Source organism: Lissotriton vulgaris, unplaced genomic scaffold, assembly GCF_964263255.1.
Source record: "Lissotriton vulgaris unplaced genomic scaffold, aLisVul1.2 SCAFFOLD_1850, whole genome shotgun sequence".
In the NCBI taxonomy this organism is placed as follows: Eukaryota; Metazoa; Chordata; class Amphibia; order Caudata; family Salamandridae; genus Lissotriton; species Lissotriton vulgaris.
The window spans coordinates 497,477-504,680 of NW_028246663.1; the positions used below are offsets into that span (position 1 = coordinate 497,477).

The window sequence follows — 7,204 nt, forward strand, 5'->3', positions numbered from 1 at the left end:
CAACCAACCAATGGGACAACAAGGATTCACAAGGAACTGGTTGCAAAGTGCCATTTACGAACTGAAGAAAACTGACACCTTTTGCTCACAAGACGGTGTCATGTGTATATTAATATTCATGTATGATTGAGGAGGACAGTTCGTAAATGAAGAAATTACATAACCAGTATTTGTTGGTGATATTGAAAATTGAATATTGTAATTTTAATATTGCAATTTTAATATTAATAAACTGCGGCCAACAACGACCACTACTTTAACCGGCATTGTTGGCTGACATGATTCCAGGAGGTACAAATGGGAAGTAGGGCGGGGGGGGGGGTGGAACGACGGGGTGAGTTACGATTTGGCAAACACGGAATGGGCACATTCGGGGGTTATTCAAAAATCCTGCCTTGGAGAGTACCAGTTAGGATCTATTGACTAATCAGTGGCGTTCTGCACATACTATCTTTAAGATCGCTTCAGAGAAAATTTTCATCTACGCAAGATACTTAACTATTTTCATCCAGGCGTACTGTGCCCTTTAGAAAGTTACCCGTTCAAGCATCCAATTTACTTTCACCGATTGGTTATATATTTAAGAGCCCTGATGAAGTTCCCTTTTGGCACTACTGGGAACGAAACGCGTTGGCTGTGTGCCGGTTTTTAGGGATTGACTTAATAAAAGATGTACTTTTGGAACTACTGCTTACGTGTCTAACTTGGCTACGAGTGCACCTTCAACCAACGTACTGCAATAGCCTGGCGATAAACAAACAGCCTGGAATGACTAGATGACAACCAGTCAACATGTGCTTTATTCACAATGGACTTTGTCAAGGCTTGTATTTAGTAATCTCATGGTCTGACTGTGTCAAAGGCGTTGCCTATAGCACGAAAATCTTCCAAGGTCTGGGTGTGTCAAATCCACATTAATGTGTGAACATTATAAACCAATGAGGATGGAACTGTACCTCAAAAAATGAGCAAGAGAAGACCAAGAATTAGTAATCCTGGTAAGTAGAAGATATATTAAAGTCAAAGTTCAAAAGTTCTTCCAAGATTGGGTCATGGTACATCAATGAGTGGTGATAAACGACTGTGGTCAAACGAACATGATCCTGTATGTCTGGCTTTCAGTGTATGGAGCTCATAAAGAGATTCAGCATTCATGACCAGTCCACATAACATAAAAAAGAAAGATATATCAGACATAAAAACCTAAAAAGTGCTGCAACGTCAAAGGCAGGTCGAAGCACACTGCGTTCCGCAGCAGGACGGGATGAACCCAATAATAAAGCATGCCAACAAGAGGCAACCCTGGTGGGCGAGGGTTATCCAAGAAAGCCCAGTGTTTTCTTCACCGTGGAGAGTAAGTTCATGTAAGGAGCAGGGCTTCTTTTGATAAACTACATGAGACAACCAAAACCTATCCATGATGAATTCCCTCGTAGGGATGAAATGCGCTGGCTAGGCTAATATGTTTATCGAAAGACATAAACAAGACTGAAGACTAAGTATTGGCAATAGGATTATGGACTAAGCTAGATTCTGAGTGCTTCTCTTGGCTATCTGATTAGAGATACAGTCCGTCCAGATAGGCTTACAATCTTCACACATTAATTTGATTGTGAAACACCCTGTCAGTGCATGAAACATGTGTTGGCTGTTTGGCTATCATCAGGTCGTACCAGGTTGTAAGTGTATCGCCGGGCTATTCCACTACATCACGTCCTACTTACTATTCATTCATATACCTGCATTGCCTGCTTCATTTTTCATTACTTTATCTATCTATTGTGTTCTCAAACCATAGCTGTTAAATATGATTAGTGTGTGTTCAGGCACCCACACTAAACACCAAAAGGTATCAGGGTGTCGGCATTGTAAGAGCACCAGTTCTTTCTAACAACTGAACCAAGCAGGCAAATTATTCTTCAAACTGTCATGCACAAAATTATTGGGGGGGTGGTACAATTGTGTTCTCTCACTGCTACTACTGTGATATTAACCTTTGAGTCTAGTGAGCTTGCAAGATGTGTACTACTGGGCTATATGACTAACTGATGTGGATTGTTGGTCCGTGAGGTTCCATTAACATATTTGTTATAGTAAGGCATAGTAATGTACAGAATTTACAGACACACACATACACCTTCGGACACTGCATGTTGACAATACTGACCTCTATTTTACTCTGTGTGCATTCCAATTTAATTTGATGTGCATTCTATACGATTGTTTATTCAAGCTTGACCTGAGCTCTGCTACAGATTTTTGATTTCTAACCAGATCATCTTGTCATTTATATACAAATGTTTTGTCCGAATAGTATAATGAGATTTTATCTAAAGCAATAAAAATAAACTGAATCTAGTGCTGAACCCGAGTAGGCATAGCCACATCACCCTTGCACATAAAGCTCTGTACTGGATCACAGTGGGTTATGGAATCTCATTCAAAACATCAAGCTCTTCCAACAGGTAACCCACAGACTGGACAACCTTCACCTGACCAAAACTCCAACTGTACCATTAAAAGAGGTCTTTCAGATTCAGAATGGCCACAGACCCGATCTTTGCCCTTTATTTAAAAAAAAATCTTTAATGGGAGGGTATCTTTCTGTGTACAGATTTCCAACATTTGGAACACTACGGAAAAAGCTATGGATGGGGAGTTTAGGAGGGCCATAACGACTTAGCTGTTCCCTCAAGTATAATACTAGCCCTTGTACGCCTTCCACTACACTCCTCATAAAAGTGACATGCGTCCCTTCCGAATGCCTACAAGCAGTGAGGCGGCGCAATACCTCGTCTCCAAATCTTGCACACATAACCCTTTCCACCGCAACTGGGAGCCAATGGGAACCATTCCGTGGCCTCACCGAGTAACTACTTACTCAGCCAATCCGTAAAGCCATTTGAACCTCACACAGAAGAGGTTATACAGATACTGATACAATGCATAATGTTAACCACCTGAAGGCATCCGGTCACATACACCTGTCGTTCTAGGTTTATACATATTCCCTAGTAACGTAACTAAACAAATCATTAAAACCAAGCGTGTTGCCTTTGTTACGTCTGGTGGAGAATATCAGACAGATGTAATAAGTGTGTGGTGGTTGCATGAGCGTGTGAGGGAGCACCTGTAGGCATATCTGCAGCACACACATGCTACTGCACTGTATGAGTGTGAACGACCGAATGTTATGGTGAACATGCCTGCTTGCACTTCCAGAGCTTCAAGTCGCCCCATTTTATGTGTAGACAGCTCATCTTTTTTCTTTGGATTCTGATACTCGGGGATCCTGAAGTCATACAAAGGTGGACAAGGACTCCTAGTTGCAGAAGGAAAACAAAAAACATGGGCTGAATACACCTCGTGCATGGGATTTGAGAACGTGAGCGCACTAGTCTGTATGTGTGGCTGCACATGTACACCAAGTCAACAGCGCCGAGGAGCAGAATGACTAACTCAATCTAGCTAAAGCCGGATCAGCCAGCTGTTTACTACTTTAGGTTTTGGGCCCTGTTGGTTAAGAACTGTTTCACTGCAGATTATCACAGTGCTCATTATTAGCATATTTGAAGAATAAATCATGTTGCTAAAAGGTGCACTGTGCCGGGCCGCTTCAGTGGCATAACTCCTCACTCCAAGTCAAAAGAAAAGAAACGTTGCTGGTCCCTCACAGGCAAAAGTTAATATTCACAGTCTGCAGAGATTTCTAAGCAGATGGAGGCGCCCCAGTCCAACAATGACAGTCTCCCTCCGACCGCCACAATGAAGTTGCTCTTAACTTGCCCCGGTCCTGACACAGGCTTACGTCCAGAGGTGTGGAAAGAACAACGTCTTTTGTCGCTATACTAGCCTCAGGCTTACTTTCCTGCCTACCACCCGACGTACTTTGGGCAATATGCGGAGTGAAAGTTATTTCACAGGGGGATAGATGATCAATAGTTCAGCAGGAGCAGAGGTGCAGACAAGAGGCATCAGAAACCCACTGCATTGTCACTCATACTCATGTATTTAATCAATCAACCAGTGTTGGGGGGGGGGCGTTTGCTTTGCTTGCACCAGCGTCCTTTCTGAGCTGCTACTCTCCTAGTGATGCCATGTCCGATGACAGCAGATGGAGTGATGCTAGAACTGTAGATAAGAGGATCTATCTCCAATGCAACAAAGTACCAGCCCATCTGATATATAACTGCATCACCCCCGTTTGTTTATGTGGATGCATAAGACACGTGATGGCTGTAAACCGAGTTTAGGAAGCTTCATGTGTCACATGACAGTTTTTAATAACCATCCTTTACGGAGGCACACGAAGTCCCTCGGGAGCGGTAGCTCTGCAGACAGGGGAGGCGGTGACTTACCAGATACACCCGCGCCACTTAGCGACCTGGCGGCTCTACGGTCGGGGCTCCGTGCAAGCGGCAAGGCGCATCAAGCCGCTATACTGTTGGCCTGCCAACGATAGGAAGTGACGGCCATGAGGGGGGAGTCAACATTTGGGTGCACGCCCCGCCCATGCGCGCACGGCGTCTGATGACGGAATGACGTCAGATCAGAGGGGCGGCTAGCGAGAGCAACGGTACAGGAAAGGGGAGGGGCGAGGCTGTCAGCAGCCCTCCGCTTTGATAGTTGTGGCGAAGAGGCGGAGATGTGAAGCAAGCCCCTGCTGTGCTGCAGAGCAGCCAAGGTTTCAAAATGCTTGTGTGACAGTTACGTAATTTCAGTGTAATGATGAGTGACATAAATTGACTATGAGTGACACTTTCCCAAGAGCAAAATCAAACAATGAATAGGAGGGAAACATCAATATCAGAAATTACATCCATTTGAGCAATGATAAACTGTAAGATCTTAAAACTGCTGCACAGCACTGTGGTGTGCGCTCTAGTCTACGAGCGTGTACGCGATGACGCGTCACGCCGTAGACGAGAGCGGAATGCGCACGCATGCGCAAGAGACACTAGATTGAAGGCGCGAAACGGGCTTTCGGCAGTTGGCGACCGGAGCTCAAGCTGAGAAGACGCTCGGCGCTCTATGCTCATGATAACTTTGTATATCTTAAATAAATAAGTTCTCCACCTACCAAGGCCCAGAGTATTGAGTGTGGGGGCAAGGAAGGAACATTATATTGGCGACGAGGCTGGTACCACGAACACCATCGAGCACAGTGGAAAAGAGCAACCACCCTCCAACAGCCCTACACCAGCCAGAGGGACTGAACAGCTACCAGCACGAGCATAGGGCGTGGCAGCAGCGCAACAGCACCAAGAGCCGGGACACTAGCCACAAGCAATCAGGTCAGTGCTGCCCAAGGGAAAAGAGCCTACAACCAGCACCCTGGCAACCAAAGGCACCACCCCACAGCCAGAGGAGGGGGCGCAAACAGACAACCCCACGCAGGCAATAAGGGACAATACTCCAGGTAGTCCCAGAGGTCAAGGTGACACGGCAGGGAGTGCAGGAGCATCCAGCGTGCCCGACCAACCCAGTGCCCAAGCAGTAGATCCCAGAGGCGAAGCCAAGATGGCAAACCAAGCTTCAGCCCTGATGGCCCCCATTCCATTCCTACCCAGACCAGGGGAACCTCAGTTAAAATGGGAGGATTGGAGGGAATACTTTAAGAACTACATTGGAGGACGAAAATGGAGAGGAATACACCCCAGCAAGGAAAAAGAGATTGTTACTCCACAATCTAGGCCCGGAGGGGGTGAGAGTGTTCGCTAACATTGTGCCCAAGGAAAGGGGTGCGACAGAGACGGATGTCTTCAAAAACGCACTGGAAGACCTGGACAACCACTACCGCCCGGCAGTGTGTGTTTCCATAGACCGTTACAATTTCCAACAAAGGAAGCAAGAGGTTGGCGAGTCCATAGACGACTACGTGGCTGCACTCAGACGTCTCGCCATCACGTGCCAATATGGGGTCCTGCAGGATGAGTACATTAAAGACCAGATAGTAATGCATACCACCAACAGGGCCGTCCAGGACAAACTGTGGATAACAACATACAATGGTCCGAGACCTATAACTTAAACTAAATGAAATGAATCAAACCATAATTGATTAGAGAGCATATACAATTTGTCGCTACTCAACCCAACTAATGAGAAAACATAAGAATAACAGCACCGCGGTCCATGAATATATGCAATATTTAATCAATTGTCATATATAGCATTTGTATAGCAAATTACAAATCTTTATGTATTTTTAAATATTTATATATACATCTAGAGATATGGTAATAGTTGCCCCGTATAGAGCGTGCAGAAAAAAAAGGTGTGTCAAAGGAAGTGCCAGTGATAGGGTGAAAAGGAAAAGAAATCACACAAAATTAATAAAAACAACAATTTCTGCTTTTCAAAAAAATCAGCCTCAAAAGATGCTGAATCAAGGAACCTGACCACATTCAAATAGTCCACATAGTCATCAGGTTCCTTGATTCAGCATCTTTTGAGGCTGATTTTTTTGAAAAGCAGAAATTGTTGTTTTTATTAATTTTGTGTGATTTCTTTTCCTTTTCACCCTATCACTGGCACTTCCTTTGACACACCTTTTTTTTCTGCACGCTCTATACGGGGCAACTATTACCATATCTCTAGATGTATATATAAATATTTAAAAATACATAAAGATTTGTAATTTGCTATACAAATGCTATATATGACAATTGATTAAATATTGCATATATTCATGGACCGCGGTGCTGTTATTCTTATGTTTTCTCATTAGTTGGGTTGAGTAGCGACAAATTGTATATGCTCTCTAATCAATTATGGTTTGATTCATTTCATTTAGTTTAAGTTATAGGTCTCGGACCATTGTATGTTGTTATCAACTGATACCCAGGTCCAGTACTTTTGGGTTACCCCATTACTTTAACAGGACAAACTGTGGGCACAGAATGAGACCTCACTTAAGGAAGTCATAGCAATGGTGAAAAAGGCAGAAATGTCGAAACGCTGCGCAGATGCGGCCAAAAGAGAAAGCACGCAGAAGCAGATGATTAACAAGATAGATGAAGCAGCTACATCCAACAAACAAAAAGGATCTTATGGAGAACAGAGGAAGGAGACCAAATGGACCGGGAAACAGACGGGCCGCCCCAGCACAGACAGCAAGTTCTCTTGTTATAGATGTGGCAGCGCAGCGCACTCTGCCCAGGATAAACGCTGTTCGGCGTTTCGCGCCAGATGCGCGTTCTGC

The 7,204-nt window shown here is 44.5% G+C and overlaps 1 protein-coding gene across 1 annotated transcript in view; it reads right to left on the minus strand.

Annotated features, from left to right (window-relative positions):
• WASHC1 (WASH complex subunit 1) overlaps positions 1-4,492 on the minus strand; it is a 472,355-nt gene extending 467,863 nt beyond the window's left edge. The window contains exon 1 of the mRNA XM_086949478.1: positions 4,359-4,492. The gene's annotated coding sequence lies outside the window, so the exon portion shown is untranslated. The remainder of the gene's footprint in view (positions 1-4,358) is intronic.
• Positions 4,493-7,204: the final 2,712 nt, after the last annotated feature.